Source organism: Oryctolagus cuniculus, chromosome 4 (genome assembly GCF_964237555.1).
Source record: "Oryctolagus cuniculus chromosome 4, mOryCun1.1, whole genome shotgun sequence".
NCBI lineage: Eukaryota > Metazoa > Chordata > Mammalia > Lagomorpha > Leporidae > Oryctolagus > Oryctolagus cuniculus.
In genome coordinates, this window is record NC_091435.1 from 22283042 (window position 1) to 22305850 (window position 22809).

General features: G+C 36.4%; 1 pseudogene; it reads left to right on the forward strand.

Annotated features, from left to right (window-relative positions):
- LOC127482838 (small ribosomal subunit protein uS10-like) overlaps positions 1-22294 on the forward strand; it is a 52858-nt pseudogene extending 30564 nt beyond the window's left edge.
- Positions 22295-22809: the final 515 nt, after the last annotated feature.

Here is a 22809-nt window from a genome sequence, read left to right on the forward strand (position 1 = left end):
GGTTGGTTCCTCTCCACTGTATTGTTTCTGAGTGACACAGAAGAGATGGCAGCATTCTAAAAGAGAGAAATAGCAATATTTACTTATATTCACATCTAAGACATGTTAATGTCAATTCTGCTGCTATAACAGCAACTCAAATTCTGTGATTGTTGTGTGTTATTGACGGACTGCTTCAGCCACAAGCTTGATAGATCTTTGGGTTTAATCCTAGGTTAGTATATTACTAATGTGTGGTGAGAAAACCTCGTGTTCACTTAACAATGATTTCTTATTTTCCAAGTATATACTGGATATAAAAATGCTGTTGTTTTACACTGTATAGTTTTGGAGGTCCAATGAAATAACATAAGAGAAAGATGTGGAAGCAATCTAAAGCACATCAACTAAGACTTTTTTTTTTTTCTTTTCTTCATATTACTCAGTGTACTTTTTTCTCAGTGTAAGGTTAACTTTGTGTTCATTAAATAAACTGAAAATAGATCTTTGATAAAATAAAGAGTGGAATGGGAGAGGGAGGAGGAAGAAGGGTTGTTGTATGGGAGGGAGGGAGGGAATGGTGGGAATTATCACCATGTTCCCAAGGCTGTATATATGAAATACATGAGACTTGTATAACTTAAATAAATTTTAAAAAAAGTGAATTTAACTATTCAGCATTATGATTGTTTATTTTTATTGTCAAAAATGTTTTGTATTATATGTGATAGAGTTTTTTTTTTAATCTGTTCATCTAGACAAGGACGTGTCAGAAGATTCTAGTTGTAAATACAGTTATTAGAAAAGTTTACATGCAAATATTTAAATGATCATAAGAATGAAGTGAATAAATACCTAGCTACATTATCTCTGAATCATGTAAGATCTTTCTAGTTATGTAAGAAACTTCTACATTGCCTTAAACTTTCTATGTAAAATTGTGCATACACTGGATAAATGTTCCTTTTGATTCATATCTCCACCAGCTTTTAGTAATGTGAGATATTTTAATTTTCATTTTTTAAACTTATCTATTTTTAAAAGTTTTTTAAAATTTACTCATTATAATAGAGATTTATATTGTTGTTATTCCATTTTTCAATTTCTTATTGCCAATTTCGTATTGTAATTCTTATCATAAATTTATTTGACATCAGTACATATTATTTAATGATATTTGTATATCCTTTGCTCATTTTAATTTTTTATTTTGTTATTGGTTAATATTAAGAATTTTGTTGGAGGCTGCTATTGTAGCATAATGGGTAAAGCTGCCACCTGCAATGCCTGCATTCCATATGGGCAACTATTCATGCTCCAGTAGCTCCACTTCTGATCCTTCTCTTATTCCCACTCTTATATTTAACAGGGATCACTTTTTAGTTAATTTAAACACCTAAGAATAATTATGCATTAATTAAAGTGTTTAACCAATGGTGTTCAGTAGTACAAAAATACTAAAAGGAATAAAATAGTAAGTTGTTCCTCCACAGTCAGATTAAGGGCTGATCAAGATGTCATTTCTCTTCGTGTCCATTTCACTTTAACAGGTTTCCTTTTAGGTGTTCAGTTAGTTGTCACCATTCAGAGAGAACATAAGATATTTGTCAGTTTGGAACTGGCTTATTTCACTCAGCGTGATATTTTCCAAATTCCTCCATTTTGTTGCAAATGACTGGATTTTTTTTTACTGCTGTATAGTATTCTATATATTCTATATATATTCTTTATCCAGTCTTCCAATAATGGGCATTTAGGTTGATTCTATGTCATAGCACTTGTGAATTGAGCTGCAATAAACATTGAGGTGCAGACAGCTCTTTGATTTGCCAATTTAATTTCCTTTGGGTAAATTCCAAGGAGTGGGATGGCTGGATTGTATGGTAGGGTTATATTCAGGTTTCTGAGGAATTTCCAGACTGACTTCCATAGTGACTTTACCAGTGTGCATTCCCAACAACAATGGATTAGTGTCCCTTCTTCCCCACACCCTCGCTTGCATCTGTTGTTGGTAGATTTCTGTATGTGAGCCATTCTAACTGGGGTAAGGGGAAACCTCATTGTGGTTTTGATTTGCATTTCCCTGATTGCTAGTGATCTTGAACATTTTTTCATGTGTCTGTAGGCCATTTGGATTTCTTCCTTTGAAAAATGTCTGTTGAGGTCCTTGGCCCATCTCTTAAGTGGGTTGTTGGTTTTGTTTTTGTGGAGTTTCTTGATCTCTTTGTAGATTCTGGTTACTAATCCTTTATTGGTTGCATAATTTGCAAAAATTTTTACCATTCTGTTGGTTGCCTCTTCATTTTCCTGACTATTTCTTTTGCAGTACAGAAACTTCTCAATTTGATGTAATCCCAATAGTTAATTTTGGCTTTGATTGACTGTGCCCCTGCAGTCTTTTCCAAGAAGTCTTTTCCTGTGCCTATATCTTGCAGGGTTTCTCTGATGTCCTCTAATAATTTGATGGTGTTGTGTCATAGATTTATATCTTTAATCCATATTGAGTGGATTTTTGTGAGAGGTGTCAGGTAGGGGTCTTGTTTCATACTTCTGCATGTGGAAATCCAGTTTTCCCAGCACCGTTTGTTGAAGAGACTGTCCTTACTCCAGGGATTGGTTTTAGATCCTTGATCAAATATATTTGCTGTATATGTCTGGATTGATTCCTGGTGTTTATATTCTGTTTCATTGACTATCCTTCTGTTTCTGTACCAGTACCATGCTATTTTGATTATAACTGCCCTGTAGTATGTCTTGAAATCTGGTATTGTATTGCTATTGGCTTTGTTTTTGTTGTCTAAGATTGCTTTAGATATTTGAGGTTGCCTATGTCTCCATATGAATTTCAGCATCCTTTTTTCCAGATCTGAGAAGAATTTCTTTGGTATTTTGATCATATTGCATTGAATCTATACATTTATTTGGGGAGAATGGACATTTTGATAAGGCTGATTCTTCCAATCAATGAGCATGGAAGATTTTTCCATTTTTTGGTATGTTGTTCTATTTCTTTCTTTAAGGTTTTGTAATTTTCATCGTAGAGATCTTTGACGTCCTTGGTTAAATTTATTCCAAGATATTTGATTGTTTTTGTAGCTATGGTGTATGGGATTGATCTTAGCAGTTCTTTCTCAGCCATGGCATTGCCTGTATAATTATTTCTCTTCTGCTACTAGTTTTGGGTCTGGTGTCTGCAGTTTTTCTAGATCCTTGAAATGTATTGATTGTTCATTTGTTCGGTGCTTTTCCAATTTCTTGATGTAGCCACCTATTGCTATAAACTTTCCTCTTAACACTGCTTTTGTTGTATCCCATAAGTTTTGATATATTATGTTGTTATCTTCATTTACTTCCAGTAAGTTTTTGATTTCTCTTTTGATTTCTTCTATGACCCAGTGTTCATTCAGGAGTATGTTGTTCAGTCTCCATGTGTTTGCATACGCTCTAGGGATTCCTGAGTTGCTAATTTCCAACATCATTCCATTGTAGTCTGAGAAGATGAATGCTATGATTTCGATTTTTTTGAATTTGTTGAGACTTACTTTTTGGCCTAATATGTGGTCAATCCTAGATCAGGTTCCATGTGCTGCTGAGAAGAATGTGCATTCTTTAAGTGTAAGATGAAAAGTTCTGTAGATATCTGTTAGGTCCATTTTGTCTATAGTATGGATTAAATCTGCTGTTTCCTTGTTGATCTTCTGTCTAGTTGATCTGTCTATTGCTGAAAGTGGAATATTGATGTCCCCCAATACTATTGTATTGGAGTCTAAGTCTCCCTTTAAGTTCCTTAAGGTATCTTTTAAACAACCCAGTGCCCTGTAATTAGGGCACCGGGTAATTATATGTTTTTAATAGTTACATCTTCCTGTTGAATTGATCCCTTAATCATTACATAGTGCCCCTCTTTATCTCTCTTAACAGTTTCAGTGTTACAGTTTATTTTGTCTGATATTAAGATGGCTACGCCAGCTGTTTTTTGGTTTCTGTTGGCATGGTATATCTTTTTCCAACCTTTCACTTTCAGTCTGCCTGCATCTTTATAGGAAAGATGTGTTTCTTGTAAGCAGCATATAGGTGAGTTTTGTTTATTAATTCATTCAGCCAGTCTGTGCCTTTTAATTGGAAAGTTGAGTCCATTTACATTCAATGTGAGATTTTCTTCCTTTACCTTCTTTTCTTTTGATGGCCATGTTTCTGTGTTTCTGTGTGTAACACATCTTTAAACATCTTTTGCAAGGCTGGGTTAGTGGTGAAAAATTCTTTCAATTTCTGTTTGCTATGAAAGTTCTCTATTTCACCTTCATTCACAAATGAGAGCTTTGCAGGATATAATATTCTCGGATGCAGTTTTTTTCTCTTAGTACTTGGGATATTTATCGCCATTCCTTCCTAGGCTGTAGGGTTTCTGATGAGAGTTTGCTCTGCAGTTTTTTTCCCTAACTCTTTCCTGAGGTTTTTGTTGTTGTTGTTGTGGCTTTTCTCATTATACTATGGCTCTAGATTAAGTGGACTGTTTGCTTTTGGTGAGTCTGTAGATGCTTTGGTGGGTGTGGCCAGAGATCTCTGTTCAGTTCTTCAGGGTTAAGGGTGTACCAAAGGTGACACACCCAGGTTTGGTGTGGTAAATCATCTCTCTCTCTCACTCTCTCTCTCTCTCTCTTTTTTTTTTTTTTTTTTTTTTTTTCAGAAGGGAAGTAATTCTGCTCAGCTGAGCTCTTCTCCTCGATGGTATTAAGTGCCTGAGCACTAGCCCCAGTGGGTATAATATTCATCTGCTCTGTCCCAAGGACCACACAAAGGATCTGTTCAGTCCTCAGTGTAAGCTCAGATTCCTCTGAAACGTCTCTCACCAGGAAGTAAAGGCTGCCCCTTTGTGGCGTCTCCCACCGAGACTACTCAACATCTCATTTACACTGTGAGTTATCCCACATACCCTCAGTTTTTTTTTGTTTTTTTTTTTTTTTTTCTCCACAGTCCAGTTCATAAGCTCCATACCTTAACTAGGTCTTAGTCTTCTGTTATTTCTCCCCACCAGAGTCAGGTTTTTCTGCTTGTCTGAGGGCAGGCGCAGCCCCAAGCTGGCCCAGCAGTTACATATGTCCAAAGTGGTGCCTGCTCTATTGTCTCACATGCCTTTTTAAGGTGTGTGGAGAGAGAGAATTGTGTCCGTACCATCCCTTTTATTTTTTCTCTCCTCTAGTTAGGCTGGTGTACTTTTCCCCCGGGGCTTCAAGCCTCGTTCCCTCTAGGCTCTTCCTGCTGCTTTTCTGCCAGTGTCTCATGCTACTGTGGTTTCACCTCACTTCTCTTTTCAGTGCTGGTGCAGAGGAGAGTCTCAGCAGCTGGGCTCCCAAGCCGTGGGCACCCGTATCCTCCATGCAGATCTACCGTGTCCCTCTAATTCTGGAAGGGTTTCCTTTGCAGGGTTTCCCCTAACTCTTCCCTGAGACTACACTATCTCTAATTTTATTGAACTATCTTTTCCTGGACTATCAGTGAGCTCCCTCCCTATTCCTCCATCTTCTGATAAAAGATTGATCTCTCTTTCTCTCTCTCTCTCTCCCTTTCTGTCACATCTCTCCTTCTGCCTCTATAATTCTGATTTTAAAATAAAGAAAATAATTGTTTTTTACAAAGATCTTGTTGGTAACTTTGGGACACAATTCCTATATCAAAGAAGTGCACATAGTTTCTTCAAACTGCATTTTTATTTACTTGTTTAAAATAACTTTATTGGGCTGGCGTCATGGCTCAATAGGCTAATCCTCTGCCTGTGGCGCTGGTACCCTGGGTTCTAGTCTCAGTTGGGGTGCTGGATTCTGTCCCGGTTGCCCCTCTTCCAGGCCAGCTCTCTGCTGTGGCCAGGGAGTGCAGTGGAGGATGGCCCAAGTGCTTGGGCCCTGCACCCCATGGGAGACCAGGAGAAGCACCTGGCTCCTGGCTTTGGATCAGCGAGGTGCATGGCCACAGCGGCCATTGGAGGATGAACCAGCAGTAAAGGAAGACCTTTCTCTCTTTCTCTCTCTCTCTCTCACTGTCCACTCTGCCTGTCAAAAAATAATAAAAAATAAACAAAAAACTTTGTGGACTAAAAAAGTGTTTGGTTTTAACAACATCCGATGTGTCAGTCTTTATTTCATAATTTTTTTTTTTGGAATTTGTATGTAAAAACACATAACTGTGCTAGATCTTCTCCCATATTAGTTTTTAGAAGGTAGATAATTTTGCATTTTACTTGCTGTGAACACTGGATGAATATGAAATTGCTAATACATTTGTGTCATTCCTACTCAAAAGGAGATTTATCTAATAAGCTATATTATCTCTGGGTTTACTGTATGCTTGGGAACAACTTTGCTAGAGTTTCCAAATGAAAAACATACTCTTCCCTTCCTATACTATACAAGCACGGGCCCAAGAAAGCATTTCTTAGGACTTCAGTATAACTTTGTTGTTTCATCATAATTTTCCCACTTGTCTTGCACTTGCTCAGAAGTATACACACACTTCATAGTGGGAAGAGCCAGGCATCTACTAAGCCAAAATCTGTTCTCAAGTTCATTTCTTATGATTATCACCTGTCATTTGCACTTGAAAGATGTTAGAGGTTCTCCATCAGTCCACCCATCCCAGCCTTCTGAGAATCTTTCTTTAATATGTAGTACCAAGGGCTGATCCAGAAAGAAATTCAGATAAGGGTCGTTCTCTTTGGTCTATTTTTAGAAATTGTGTTTCAAAATAATTCATTTCTGATTTCTTTCTGAGGAAGCAGGTCAGCCTCCTTCACACCCAAGAACTGCTCATGAAACTCAACTACATAGATCACTTGAATTCTCTAGACACATGACTGACCAAGTTGCCTGTACCTGAGCTCTCTGCCCTGCCATCCCTGCTGCTGGCCAGTATGTAGCTCTTTTCACCCAAAGTTATATACCTTTCCTCTCTAGGATCTAGAAAGAGCTACAACAAACATGCTGGCCACTTGGTGACCATGAGATGGAAGATCATCCCTCAATGTCTATCAGCAACTGAGAATCAGAAGAGCCCTATTACAGGGAGGACACAGGTCACTGATTTTAATTGTGTTAGACTTCAATGCCCTCTTTTCAGGAGTATGTCATGGCCACAACATCACCATAGATGCTGGTTGAGTGAGTTTATTGAAAATCAAATATAATATCATGTGAGCACTGCCACAGGATAAAAAATGTCTCATATGTTTCCAAAATATCCCATGTTTACTTCCCACTGTCATTTCTTTAATGGAAGTAAATTTAGCTAATGCTGTATTCCCCTTTAGGCTTTATTAACTGTATTTTCTCACATCTTTCCTCTTCCAGGAATTGTGTGTGTGTGTGTGTGTGTGTGTGTAAAAGAATACCTTGAGACATTCTGAAAAGGTCAAATTAAAAGATAAGCTTATGTTGTCACCAAATAAATAAAATAAATACATAAAATTTATGCATAGAAAATGCAAGTATAAAGCTGCAGTGAGGCACAGATTCCACCTACCTTGTGAAACCAGTATCCAATATCAGAGTGTTGGTTCAAATCTCAGCAGCTTCTGATTCAGCTTCCTACTAATGTCCCTTGGAATGAAGCAGATGACCCAAACACGTGGGTCCCTGCCACCCAAAGAAGAGACCTGGATATATTTCCTGGTTCCCATCTTCAACCTGGAACAGACCTGGCTGTTTAAGCCATTTGGAGAATGAACCAGCAAATGGAAGATCTCTCTCTTTCTCTCTCTCTTCCCCTCCCTCTTTCTCTTTCTGGCTTTCCGTCTATTTGTCTCTCTGCCTTTCAAATAAGTAAATCTTCAAAAAGAAAAACTGAAAGTCTGTTTAAAATGCATGTTTCGAAAAAGTTATGCTTGCATTTCAAAATATTTTGCTCCAAGGGGGCCGGCACTGTGGCTCACTTGGTTAATCCTCCATATGGGCACCGGGTTGTAGTCCCGGTTGCTCCTCTTCCAGTCCAGCTCTCTGCTGTGGCCCGGGAGGGCAGTGGAGGATGGCCCAAGTGCTTGGGACCCTGAACCTGCATGGGAGACCAGGAAGGAGCACCTGGCTCCTGGCTTCAGATTGTCACAGTGCCGGCCGTAGCAGCCATCTGGGGAGTGAACCAACGGAAGGAAGACTTTTCTCTCTGTCTCTCTCACTGTCTATAACTCTACCTGTCAAAAAAAATTGCTCCAAAATGATTTTACTTTTAAGTTCATTGTCTATGAACTTTTTGAAGCTCTTTTGAAGGATTTTGTGTATGTGTGTGTTTGTGTGTATAAATATTCAGGGTAGTCCCTTTCTTTTCAATAAACAATGCCAAAATATGGTGAAATTAATTGATACTGATGAAGAATAAACACAATATCTGTTTAGAATGAAACCTCTATGAATAAACAATAAAAATAATAATAGATCCAGAAAATATGAACTTAAAGATATTTTCACCAACTTAATATCACATGATAAATTTTAGAACCATTGAGGTATGATTAAAATGAAAGAAAATAGAAAAATAGGGAAAGTATTTACTTTACACAAGGCAGGTTTTTTTTTTTTAAGATTTATTTGTTTATTTGAAAGGCAGAGGCAGAGAGAGGCAGAGAGAGAGAGAGAGAGAGAGAGAGAGAGTCTTACATCCACTGGTTTAGTGACCAGATTGCCATAACAACCAGAGTTGTGCCTATCCGGAGCAGTCGGGAGTCGAACCATTGCCCATATGGGATGCTGGCACTACAGGTGCAGCTTCACCCACTAAGCCACAGTGCCAGTCCCCAGAGGGCAGTTTTTGATTAGCAAACCTAAGATTCTTAGCAGGATGGTACACCAAATGCTAGAACTGGTAGATTATTTATTTCATAATTCCTTTCTTTTTTCTTATTCCAAGGTGGGAAATTTCATTTTTCATTAGAAAACTTAAGTATAATATGAATGCATAAATTGGCAATTTTTAACTCCAGAAAATGAATTTTAGTATAAAAGAGTTTTTCTTGAGTAACAAGCTATATATGAGTAACCATTCAGAGAAGTTAAAAACATTCAATACTGGCAGTCCTATTGTGACAGCAAGTTTTTCTCTTATTTTGAGACAGTTTACTTTTCTAGAAAGCATCAACAATTTGATAGCAGGGCATCCTGTAGGGGCGCAAAATCTATAATGACAAATGGAGTAATAAAAAAGTGAAGGCAAGTAAATATAATAGAGTTATAAAAATATGAATTGAAAGGAGGGAAATAAAAAAACTGATTAAATATGTCTAACAAAACAAAGTTATCATTCTAGGGAGTTCCTTGAATATTTTATAATGCATCATTCATATGGATTAGAAGCTAATGTTCTAAAAATTCTATGGTATATGCATAATTTATAAAATTTTACAAAAAAAAGAAAAAAACTTTTTATAAAAGTGAAAATAACCACTTATGTAGCTATATAAAGAATCATTTTCAGTTTACTTATCTTTATATTATATGTGTTTGCAGATGTCATTACCAAAAAAATTATGTCTGCCATGTTCCCAGCAGCTATAATCCATTAGCTTAATGGATTGGAATTATAGGTTGCCTTAGGAATTGTCTATTTTGTGGCAAAATCAAATGTAAACCCTAGAGTGAAAATCCTTAACAATATTAAATATAGAAAATCAGTGTGTTCAAGATGATGTTAATAAAAAGGATTTTGGACATTTCAGTAACCCAACTAAAAGTAAATTAATATTTAGAACAAAATAGAACTACTTGTGTTTTCATAACATCGTTCAGTAGAGAGTCAGAATAATGTCAGTAGCTAACCGACAGTACTAAATTCCAAATGGTACTTAAATGATGAATTATCCTATACATATTCAAACACTATACATATGACCTTTTTGTGTGTTTATGTTTTTATTTCACAAAATAGTACCTTGTTCAATTGTATTCATTCATGTTTTTGAAAACAACTAAAACATAACAAAAAATATGAAGTACCTTCTCTGTACTCAGATGTGACTAAAACCTACAAATATATTTTTAAAATAGCCTTATGTTCACCTTCTAACTTACTTTTATTTGCTCTTCCTTCCTGTTGTGCAATAGTATTCATTCATAACTCAAAACATATGAAGTACCTTCTCTGTACTCACAGATGTGACTAAACCCTACATATAGCTTTATAAAATCTCTTATGTTCACCTTCTAACGTACTTATATTTGCTCTTCCTTCCTGTTCCCCTTCTCTTGTTAATGTTTATTTATTTATCATTATTTATTTGAAAGGAAGTGTGACAGCGAGAGTTAGAGTGAGAGTGAGAGAAAGAGAGAGAAAGAAACAGTGAGAGAGAGATAGGGGAGAGAATGGGATATTTTCCACGTGCTGATTCATTCTCCAAATTGCTGCAACAGCCAAATCTAGGACAGGTCAAAACTAGAGACCAGGAACTCCATTCTGGTCTCCAGTGGTGGTGGTGGGGATATAAGTACTTGAGCTACAATCAGTTGCATCACAGAAAGCAATTACTCTGAAGCTAGATTGGAGGCATAATAGCCTGTATTTGAACCAGGCACTTCAATATTGGCTGTGGGTAGCCCATATGCTGGCTTAATGCTGCAGCTGTGCCACAACATCTGTGCCGTGTTCACATTCTCTTATTCTGTCAGTCTTCTTCCTTTCACATTCATCACATGACATTACCAACACCCTGGAGTTGGGAGTTTCCTGGTCACAAAGGAGTCCATGAGCAGCAGATGCAGAGAGTTGGAAATCTGACCTTCTGTAACTCAATGTTAATGCCAAGAGGAAGTGGGAAAGAAAAGGTTCAGCTTTTCTTCTATGGGACATTCATGTTGACATGGAGAGAAACTGTCTGGGGGGTGAATCACATGGGATGCCAGACCAGTTCAGCAAAGGCATGTCCAGAGGATGACTTGTTTATAGTCAGACTTCAAAGAAGAAAGGAATGGATACCATTGCCTCCATTACATAACAGAGTTCAGGCACTTTGACACATTTCTAAATCTATAGATTTGATATATCTTGGAGATTTCATTGGTGGCTGAGCTAACGGTGTTACAATTAAACCCATTGCTTATCTTTTTTAGATTTTAATTTCCATATGATTTATGTACTATGGGTAGCTTCCTTCTAATAAATAAAGCCCAGACCCCCAAAGAGATACTGTTTTGAGGTAGGGTCTTTGGAGGTGTAGAAGAAGTCATGAGGGTAAAGCCATTTCAATCAAAAGTGTCATTATTTAAAAAAAAAAAAAAAAAAAAAAAAAAAAAAAAACTTGAACTCTCAATTTTCTCTGCAGGTGAGAACACAGGCACAGCTTTACCAGCAAATGCATTTTGGACATAGCCTCTAAAATTATAAAAATAAATCTCTTGTTTAAGCCACTTTGTTTATGGTATATTGTAATGAAAGCCTAAGTTACGACAAGCATTAATCTTTAGAATCTAAAGCAAATATTGAATGTTGTTTAGCCACTTAAAGGTTAATTTTCAGGCTTCATTTTAGTAAGATCAAATTTCAGAGATAGCAAATTATCATATTCAGAGACATAAATCTTAAAAAGATGAAGAGAAATAAGAAAGAATTTCTAATAAATTAGACGTAAAGGTCACCAGAAAATTATGGCCAACATTTCACCAAGAGTTAACATTTAAAATGGTAATAATGAAAGGGTAAAAATAAAACAGCTTTTGCATATGAACATTTTCTTATCCAAGTGTCTTGGAACAGGAAATAAAAAGCTGAATCATACTATACTGAGTTTTAATGATATTTCTAGGAGAAAGTAGGTAATTTAGCAATTGCAATTACCTCACTAAGTTACAAGGGTATTCTTTTTTTAATCTCCTTATCAATCTCTCTTACATAGACACACAAATATGCACACATACACTCTCCCTTTGCTTTTAATCTAACAACATTTAATACTCTGTGACCAAGTACTTACACTTTAGTTTGAAAGACAAATCATCAACCAGCTCATCTACTCAAATTTATGTTGATTCAACTATGTATGCACATATTATTAAACAACAAGACTAGTTGAAGTGCTAAAAAGCTGTATGGGGTGAACATTTGGTGTAAAAATTAGCATGTCATTTTGGGATGGCAGCATCCCAAAAAAGAGTAACTAGGTTTGAGTTCCAAGCTCCACAACTAGGGAGGCAGCAGGTACTGGTTCAAGTGGTTTGATTCCTGCCACCCATGTGTGTGTTCTCCACTGATTTTCTGGCTCCTGGCCAGTCCCCGATGTTGTGTGCATTGGGGAGTAAACCAGTGGATGGGAGCTCCTTTTTCTCTCTCTCTCATCCTGTTTCTCAAATGACATTAATTAATTAATTAAAATTTTACTTCTTTTTAACTTTAGGGGGAAAATATAATTACAGTGACCTGAAATCATTGTTTCTGTTATTTAAATGAAGAAAAAAATGAATGTCATCTAGAGGTCTTAACAAACAGGCATAAAAAAGGCAAAATCCAGGTTCAAGCTATGAGAACAAAGACCAAGGATAAAAAGTTAAAAAATGGTGGTGCAGTTTGGAGTGTGGAATTACAGATCTGAGTTTGTACTGTGAGGGAGTTTCTTGAAGAACACACTTTTTGTAACAGTTTTTCTGGAGCAGATGGGGAAGATCTCATGAGTCCAGGGGTTCATAAGTGGAATTTAGAGGAAACAGACTTTGATAAATATAGAAATAGGTAAAGCCTGCGCAACTAGTGAATTAGGATGAAAGTGAGCAAAGACCAAGAATAGAAAAGGAATATTGACTGGAAGAGGAAAAGAAGAGAGCAGAAACAAATATGGGCATAATGGAAGCAAAACATTAGTGACATATGAACTCAGCCATCTTACCTATGACAAAGATATATTCAATAATCTCATATCCTTTAAAGAATGCATGTGTATATCTTCCCATGCAATTTCTGATACTGAATGGAATGTAGAGCTCCATAAAATAAGTCTAAGAAAATCTCATTTGTGAAAAGGTTTACTCAGATGATTTGAATAGAGAAAATTCCGAGTTGCAGTATCTAGGAGTGGTAGTCTCCTTGAAAAAGAGGCTCTTTGTTCACTCCCTGTTACTTTCCAAAGCAGTTTAGAAGTAGGGATAAAGGGTCCGTTTTGAATGAAATGTTCTGAGTATGTAAAACCAAAAGTATAGCATGTTGACATTTATCTAAGGTCCATGGTCATTATTACCCCTCCCCCATTTTTTCTTCTTTCAGAGAAAAATGGCTCATCAGGATCTTAAATGATTATCACACTCTATTAAAACAATTGACAAAGTATGATCTAATTAAGAAGTAAGCCATCCAGTCCAGTTGAGCTACTTCAACTGACATCATCTGAAAAAAAAGGCCTTGTACTTGAAAATTAACAGTTAATATGCTACTTCACAGAAATCCTTTCAGTGTTTTCTTTAATGGAATATGTCAAATTTCAAGCAAAACTCATATTTTGGAAAAGCTATCCATCACTCAGAGCTCAACAGCAACTCTCCAGTTATATACAGTTTCTGAAATAATGAAAGTGTGCGATTTTTATGTTGTGTTGTGGAATGAATCAAATTTTGAAAATCTAAGGCTTATGTTTTGGTGTCATAGGTTAAAATGATGCTGTGTGGCTGGCACCTCAAATAAGCACCAGTTCAAGTACTAGTTGCTCCACTTTTTTTTTTTTACTATTTTTTTTAACTTTTATTTAATGAATATAAATTTCCAAAGTACAGCTTATGAATTACAATGGCTTCCCCCACATAACGCCCCTCCCACCCGCAACCCTCCCCTTTCCCATTCCCTCTCCCCTTCCATTCACATCAAGATTCATTTTTGATTCTCTTTATATACAGAAGATCAGTTTAGCATACATTAAGTAAAGATTTCAACAGTTTGCTCCCACACAGAAACATAAAGTGAAAAATACTGTTTGAGTACTAGTTATAGCATTAAATCTCAATGTACAGCACACTAAGGACAAAGATCCTACATGAGGAGTAAGTGCACAGTGACTCCTGTTGTTGACTTAACAAATTGACACTCTTGTTTATGGCATGAGTAATCACCCTAGGCTCTTGTCATGAGCTGCCAAGGCTATGGAAGTCCCCTGAGTTCACCGACTCTGATCATATTTAGACAAGGCCATGGTCAAAGTGGAAGTTCTCTCCTCCCTTCAGAGAAAGGTACCTCCTTCTTTGATGACCCGTTCTTTCCAATGGGATCTCACTCGCAGAAATCTTTCATTTAGCTTTTTTTTTTTTTTCCCCCAGAGTGTCTTGGCTTTCCATGCCTGAAATACTCTCATAGGCTTTAAAGCCAGATCCACATGCCTTAAGGACTGATTCTGAGGCCAGAGTGCTATTTAGGGCATCTGCCATTCTATGGGTCTGCTGTGTATCTCGCTTCCCATGTTGGATCGTTATCTCCCTTTTTCATTCTATCAGCTGGTATTTGCAGACACTAGTCTTGTTTATTTGATCATCTGGCTCTTAGTCCTATCATTATGATCAATTGTGAACAGAAATTGATCACTGGGACTAGTGAGATGGCATTGGTACATGCCACCTTGATGGGATTGAATTGGAATCCCCTGGTATGTTTCTAACTCTACCGTTTGAGGTAAGTCAGCTTGAGCATGTCCCGAATTGCACATTTCTTCCCTCTCTTATTCCCACTCTTATATTTAACAGCGATCACTTTTCAGTTAAGTTTCAGCACTTAAGAAGAATTGTGTATTGATTACGGTATTCAACCAAAAGTATTAAGTAGAACAAACAAAAAAAATACTAAGAGGGATTAAATATTAAGTTGCTCATCAACATTCAGGGCATGGGCTGATCAAGTCACCATTTCTCATAGTGTTCATTTCACTTTAACAGGTTTCCTTTTTGGTGCTCAGTTAGTTGTCATCTATCAGGGAGAACATGTGGTATTTGTCCCTTTGGGATTGGCTTATTTCACTCAACATAATGTTTTCCAAGTTCCTAACAGGGATCACTTTTCAGCTAAATTTAAACACCTAAGAATAATTGCGTGTTAATTAGAGAGTTCAACCAATGGTACTAGAACAACAAAAAAGTACTAAAATGGATAAAGTATTACATTGTACATCAACCGTCAGGACAAGTGCTGATCAAGTCACTGTTTCTCATAGTGTCCATTTCACTTCAACAAGTTTCCCCTTTGGTGCTCAGTTAGTTGTCGCCGATTAGGGAGAACATATGATATTTGTCCCTTTGGGACTGGCTCCACTTCTAAATCAACTCCCTTCTAATATGCCTGCAAGTACATTGTATGATGACTCACATGCATGGTTCACCCATGTGGGAGATCCAGATGGTGTTCCAGGCTGCTGGTTTACACCTGGCCCAGCAATGCTCACTGTGGCCACTTGGAGAGTGAACTAGGGCTTAAAGGATTTCTCTCTCTATCTCTCTCTTTCTCATTTCCATCTCCATCTCCATCGCTACCTTTCAAATAAATAAATAAAAAATAAAGAGAAATTATATTTCATTAATTTAATGTGGCAGCTTGACTTCTGTATCTCCCATCCACCAGTTGTTTTAAAGAGCTAAATAGCTAGAATAAACAATAGAAGTTGAACTTCAAACACATGTACTTCTGCACTTATATTTCCATTCACTCAAGCATAAACCATTTTTTCTAAATCTTTACCAAAAATAGATGCTGATTAATGTTCTTAATGTTTGGCAAATTAATATGTGTAATATTGAGTGGAAACAACCTCTGAGTTTGGCCTGGTGACTAACATCTTTGTGACATGTAATTACCTTTTCAAAGCTCCTCTAATAGTATGTCTGATAGAATTTTTTCATCATGTCTTTATTCAGCTATTGTACTAAAAATCCTCTTTTTGAATATCTCTGGGAACAGACATTAAAAACAATAGGGTTTTCTAACAATATTTACGTAATTGTAGATACTTAATCACAGTACCGAAGTTTCTTGAGTGACAAGTAATGATTCCTGGTCTAATAAATTATTGCTACTTCCAATCAAATAAAATTGTTGTTGCCATCCACGTATAGAGGAAATCCTAACAGTATTGATTGTTAAACATTTCCCTTGAGCATCAGGAATATTACCTTTCATTTAATTATTACAAATACAATGGGTAAAATCACATGAATATTTCATATTATAGTTACAAATATGTTTTAATTTAGTATATTTAAAGTATATTATTTAAGAAATTGTGTATCAATGACATTTTTTGCCATTGGGCAAAAATAACGGAATGAAATATTTTAGGAAGAAAGCCCACTTTACTGTTTTGTACAATTTGTACTTCATCAGTTTTTAAATTGCTTTACAAAATAGAATACACTCTACTTCTTTGTTTGTCATTAATAGCATGTTCTTTGAATAACAAACTCACAGAGTTTAATTTGAAAAATTCCTAATATGTGTATTATAGTTTATTCTGCATTCTGGAACATCAAAGAATCTTCTAATCTCCTAGTGAATCAAATAAAATTTAATTGATTAAATGTTCACTCAAATTTATGAGTATGATTAGGTACTGAGCATGTTGCATTCAAATCATTTTGTGCTGCTTGGTTTCATTTAAAACATCTCAGTAAATTTTATAAATGGATATTGACATTTCAATATCGCAGCATTTTGCTAACACATTATCTAATAGCAACCAAAATAACCAAAGGAGTTTAGAAAGAGAAAGGAATTTAATTTCACAAATAAAACAGCACACTCTCCTATAATATGTGATTGAAGAGATTAATTTTTGGTCAGCACCTTTTGGTAAGCACCGTAATAAAAGAGGAGAGACTAAAGAAAATGTTATGTATAGATACCTGCAGGTAGGTTTACTTGCTCCTCAACTAATATCATATCTATTTTGGCTGCATCCTGAACATTAAGTTTCTTTTTTAATTTTAATTTTAAGTTTGTTTTTAAAACAGATTCAATGTGCATGGTAGACACAATCCTAAGAACATAATATTCTCTTCCTCCTTTCCTTCCTCAACTCTCCCAACTCTCCCTCCCACATTCATTCTTTTCCCCTTTGTTTATTTTTGTTTTAGTTTTTGAGATGACATATTTTAAATTTACATGAAGTAAAAAGGCTTCATGTATGACTGAATAAGAACTTAAACAAGTTCAAAGCAAAATTACCCTCATTTAATCATATAAATAAGATCAAATGTCTTGTAATAACAATAGCTAGAAATAAAAAGGAAAGAATGTTCCAACATGTGAAGCAGTCCATACAGCAAACTCATAAAATGATAATTGCTTTAAATAGCACCCTGTCCTCAGAATCAACCCGTAAGCCATTCTGGTCTGGTTGAAAACCACATGCAGACGTTTCAGGCATGGAAAGCCAAGACATTGTGGCAAAAAATATCCTGCATGAAGGATTTATGTTAGAGAGACCCAGTGGAAAGAAGTAGCCATCAAAGAAAGACATACTTTTCTCTAAAGGGAGGTGAGCCCTTCCATATTCTTTATGGCATTGTCTTAATACTGACAGAGTTTGTGGCCTCAAAAGGCTTCCAATGCCTAGGCAGCTCAAAAAATGATTGAATGGGAAAATAATGACTTATTTCACCCATGTACAGTAAATTTTAAAGTAATTGTAGATCATTAAAATTATAGTTGTATAACCTTCTTTTTTTTTTTTTTTTTTTTTTTTTTTTTTTTTTTTTTTGACAGGCAGAGTTAGACAGTGAGAGAAAGAGACAGAGAGAAAGGTCTTCCTTCCATTGGTTCACCACCAAAATGGCTGCCACAGCCAGTGCGCTGCGCCAATCCGAAGCCAGGAGCCAGGTGCCTCCTTCTGGTCTCCTATGCGAGCACAAGACCCAAGCACTTGGGCCATCCTGCACGGCCTTCCCAGGCCACAGCAGAGAGCTGGACTGGAAGAGGAGCAACCGGGACAGAATCTGGAGCCCCAACAGGGACTAGAACCCCGGGTGCCCGGACACCGCAGGCGGAGGATTAGCCAAGTGAGCCACAGTACTAGCCTAATTAACTGTTAGTTTCACAAAGGTACAAAACAAAGTTTAACAAACTATATTTGCAGCAATACTTATACACACAGACATTTATTTCTCTTTTTTTTTTCTTGTGTTTTTTGCTAGTTTTTTAAAATTTTACCTTGCACAATTAAGGGAGAGCATGCAGTACTTGTCTTTGTGGGTGCAGCTTATTTCACTCAACATGATGTCCTCCCATTGTGCTTTTTTTTTTTTTTCTGCAAATGGAAGAATGTCATTCTTTTTTACAGCTGAATAATCATCAACTATGTATATATAAAACATGGTTAATCCATTCTTCTGATGAATTTTGCTTCTGTGAACAGTAACACTATGAACATGGTTGTGCAGGTGTCTCTTTAATACATTCTGTTCAAATCGTTTGGATTTGATTGCTGGGTCATATGGCAATGTTCATTCTAATTTTTCTTATAGAAATCTTCACACTGTTTTCAACAGTGGTTACACTAATTTATATTCCCACCAACAGTTGTAAGTGTCCCTCTTTGTCCACATTATTGCTGGCATTAGATACTTTCTGTGGTGCTTTTGTATTGTTTTGTTTTGTTTTGTTTTTCAGATTTTATTTACTTACTTGAGAGGTGGAGTTATAGACAGAGAGAGGGCGAGACAGAAAAGTTTTCCATCCACTGGTTCAATCCCCAAGTGGCTGCAACAGCTGGAATTGAACTGATCCAAAGCCAGGAGCCAAGAACTTCTTCTGGTTGCCTCATGTGGGTGCAAGGGCCCAAGGACTTGAGCCATCTTCTGCTTTCCCAGATCATAGCAGAAAGCTGGATTGGAAGAGGAACACCCAGGATGGAATCAGTGCCCATACTGCATGCCAGCACTCCAGGTGGAGGATTAACCTCCTGGGCCACAGCACCAGCCCCATTCTCTGTGTTTTGAATTTTAGCCATTCTAACAGGGCCGAGGTGGAATCTCATTGTGGCTTTTATTTGCATTAACCTGATGGCTAGTGATGTTGATCATTGTTTTCATGCATTTGTTGGCCATTTGTATTTTTCTTCTGCGAACTGTCTTTTGAAGTTCTTTCCTGATTTCTCAGCTGCATTAGTTTTTGTTGTTCAGTGTCTGTAGGTTGATGATATATTCAACATATCAATCTTTTGTCAGATAATTTGTTTGCAAATACTTTTTTTACGCATTCTGTTGGATGTCTCTTCACTCTATTGATCATTCCTTTTACTGTGCAAAACTTCGGAATTTGATAAAGTTCCATTGCTTAATTTTGCTCTTGGTACCTGTGCTTTGGAGGTATTTTCTAAGAAGTCATTCCCTACACCAATGTCTTGGAGTGTTTCCTCTACATTTTCTTCCAGTACTTTCATAGTCACATGTCTTAAATTTAACTCTTTCATCCATCTTAAGTTAGTTTTTGTATGTGGTGAGAGATATCAATTTAATTTTATTCTAATACATATACAAATCCAGTTTTATCAGCACCATTTGTTGAAGAGACTATCCTTAAAATTCTGTATGGTCTGAGCACTTTTGTCAAAAAACAGTTTAATGTATGTATATGGATTAATTTCTGAGCTATCTGCTCTGTTTCATCTATCTATGTATCTGTTTTTGTGCCACAATCATGCTGTTTATATTACTTTAGCCTTTTTTTTTTTTTTTTTTTGACAGGCAGAGTTAGACAGTGAGCGAGAGAGAGACAGAGAGAAAGGTCTTCCTTCCATTGGTTCACCCCCGAAATGGGCACCACGGCCGGCATGCTGAGCCAATCTGAAGCCAGAAGCCAGGTGCTTCCTCCTGGTCTCCCATGCGGGTGCAGGGCCCAAGCACTTGGGTCATCCTCCACTGCCTTCCCGGGCCACAGCAGAGAGCTGGACTGTAAGAGGGGCAACAGGGACAGAATCCGGCACTCCGTCCAGGACTAGAACCTGGTGTGCCGACACCGCAGGTAGAGGATTAGCCTAGTGAGCCGAGGTGCCGGCCATACTTTAGCTTTGTAATATGCTTTGAAGTCAAATATTACAGAGCCTCCAGCTTGATTTTTCTTGTTCAGGATTGCTTTGGCTATTCTGGGTCTCTAGAGGTTCCATATGAATTTTAGGATTGCTTTTAATAGTTTCATAAGAATGTCATTGTTGTTTTGATAGGAATCACCTTGAATTTTCAGATTGCTTAAAGTAGCATAGACATTTTAGAAATATTGATTCTTTCAATCTATCTGTAAGTAATATCTTTCATTATTTTGTATCCTTGTTGATTTCTTTCACCAAAGTTTAACAATTTTCACTGTAGAGATCTTTCACTTCTTTGTTAGATTTATTTCTAAATATTTGATTTTTGGTGGCTATAGTGAATGTGATTTCTTTCTTGAGTTCTCTTTCTTTGAATTTATTATTGGCATACAAAAAGCTACTATTTTTTGCATTTCTTCTCCCACCTAATTGCTCTTGCTAAGACTTCTAGTACTATATTGAATAAGAGTGGTGAAAATGGACATCCTCGTCTTATTCCAGATTTGAGGGGAAATGCTTTCAGCTTTTCCCCATTCGGTATGATATTGGCTATTGGTTTGCCATATATAGTCTTTACCATTTTGAGAAATATTCCTTCTATAACTGAGTTATGGTGGATTTTTATCATTAAGGGTGTTGATTCTTATCAAATATTTTCTCTGCACCTATTGAAATGACCCTATGTTTTTTGGTCTTCATTCTATTGATGTGATTATGAACATTGAATTATCCTTGCAGTTTTGAGATAAATCCCACTTGATCATAATGTATGATTTTTATGTGGTTTTGGATTTGGTTTGATAGTATTTTGTTGAGTATCATTGAATCTATTAAGGATATATATCTATAGATTTGTTTTTGTGTTGTGTCTTTGGTTTTGCTATCAAAGTAATGCTGGCCTCATAAAGAAGTTTGGTAGAGTTCTAAACTGTTTAGTATTTTTGAATAGTTTGAAAAATATTGGAGTTGTTTCCTCTTTGAATGTTTTGTTTTCAATATTAAATCCACCAAGTCCCAAGTCCCAGATTTTTCCTTGATGGAAGTCTTTTTTTTTTTTTTTTTGCATCTTGAATAATAATTTTCCTCAGTCAGATCATGGAATTCTAGTCTTTCCTTTGCACTTTTCATATTACAGAGCAGTGTAATTTAGTGTGACTATACCCTATTCAACCATCTTGGATTGCTAAACTTGAGATTTCTCATGAGGAGATAATAAAACCTGGTAGTTCAACACCAAACATACAATTTGTGAACAAGAAAAAAACAGCTATCTTGTATTTTCAGTGATAAATTCTTTATGCAAGCTTTTCATTCTATTGTGCTATTTTATTGCGAAAATTCTACAAGAGTTGTTGATATTGCACGTATTTCTGCCATGTCCATCTCCTTCCTACTGTCAGCTCTCCCATGGACCTCTTTTTCCATTTTATTGGACTCTGTCTGTTACTCTGGGACTCCTGTCCACCTGATATGATATTCTTCCCATGGGCACTTGATTCTGTGTGATTCCAGGAAATATAGTCACTTTCCAAGTTATTGGTTAATTGCACAGAATTCTGTTAGCTTTAAGATTGTAAATGAAAATCTGAACAGCCAGAAACTAGTAAAGAAAATTGTAAAATAAATACAAGTTAAATCCAGTGATAAAATTGTGTTTCAGTAGTGAAAGGAAAAACTATAAATACACACATAATAAAGCTTCTTCCTGAGGAAGATGCAATAATGCTAACTGTGGAGCTTCTTTTTGCCTGTTTAATATTTTTGAATAGTTTGAAAAATATTGGAGTTGTTTCCTCTTTGAATGTTTTGTTTTCAATATTAAATCCACCAGTCAATATTTGTTTTCAATATTAAATCCACTCCTGACTCACTGCTGTTCACTGTCCTGGAGGAAGGAATAGGTCAGGAGACCAGGGTGCAGCCATCACTTTAAAGGCACTGGAAAGGTGCCCGTGGAACCAGAGGTGGCCATGCATCAAATTAGATCACTGTGACCAACCTCAGTGTTGAGTCCCTGGAGAAGGTGTGTGCTGACTTGATCAGAGGAGTAAATGAAAAGAATTTGAACATGAAAAGTCCAGTTTGGATGCTTGCCACGACATTGAGAATCACTACAAGAAAAATCCCTTGTGGTGAAGGTTCTAAGACATGAGATCAGTTCCATTTGAGAATCCATAAGCAGCTCATTGTGCTGAGATTGTTAAGCAGATTACTTCCATCAGCACTGAGCCAGAAGTAGAAGCTGAATTCATCATTGCAGATGACCAAGCAACCAACTGTTTTCATAAGCTGACTACCCATTGTTAAAATAATAATAATACTGACTAAAATAATTCCTTGATTTGTGGTTTTCCCTTCTATCTCTGAGTCTCAAATTTCAAACCTCCCAAATAATATTTCATAACTCCTTTTGAAATCTTACTCAGTAGTATAGGAATTGTTCTACACTTAAGATTTATTCATGGTTGTTACTCAAACAATTCAGGCATTAAAAAATCTCACATGATTAAATTTTCCATGTAAACACTTGTTATGCTCTATATATTAATTTTCATGTCCCTCATGGACCCTGTGTTAAATCTTTGGTCTCTGATCAGAAACTTGTTCCAGCTACAGTGTGTATGAAGCAAGATTAGAGGATGTGGGCACAGATGTATTAATTTCACTCCAGGATCTTGTCTAGTACCCAGAAAAACATTCTAAGTACAGACACATGTATGACATACAAAGTGATAACAAATTTAATTTAAAAGATGAGAAAGTAAGCATGCATACATACATGAGCCTTGGTTGTCCCACACAGAGAGATATCCTTTTTGAGT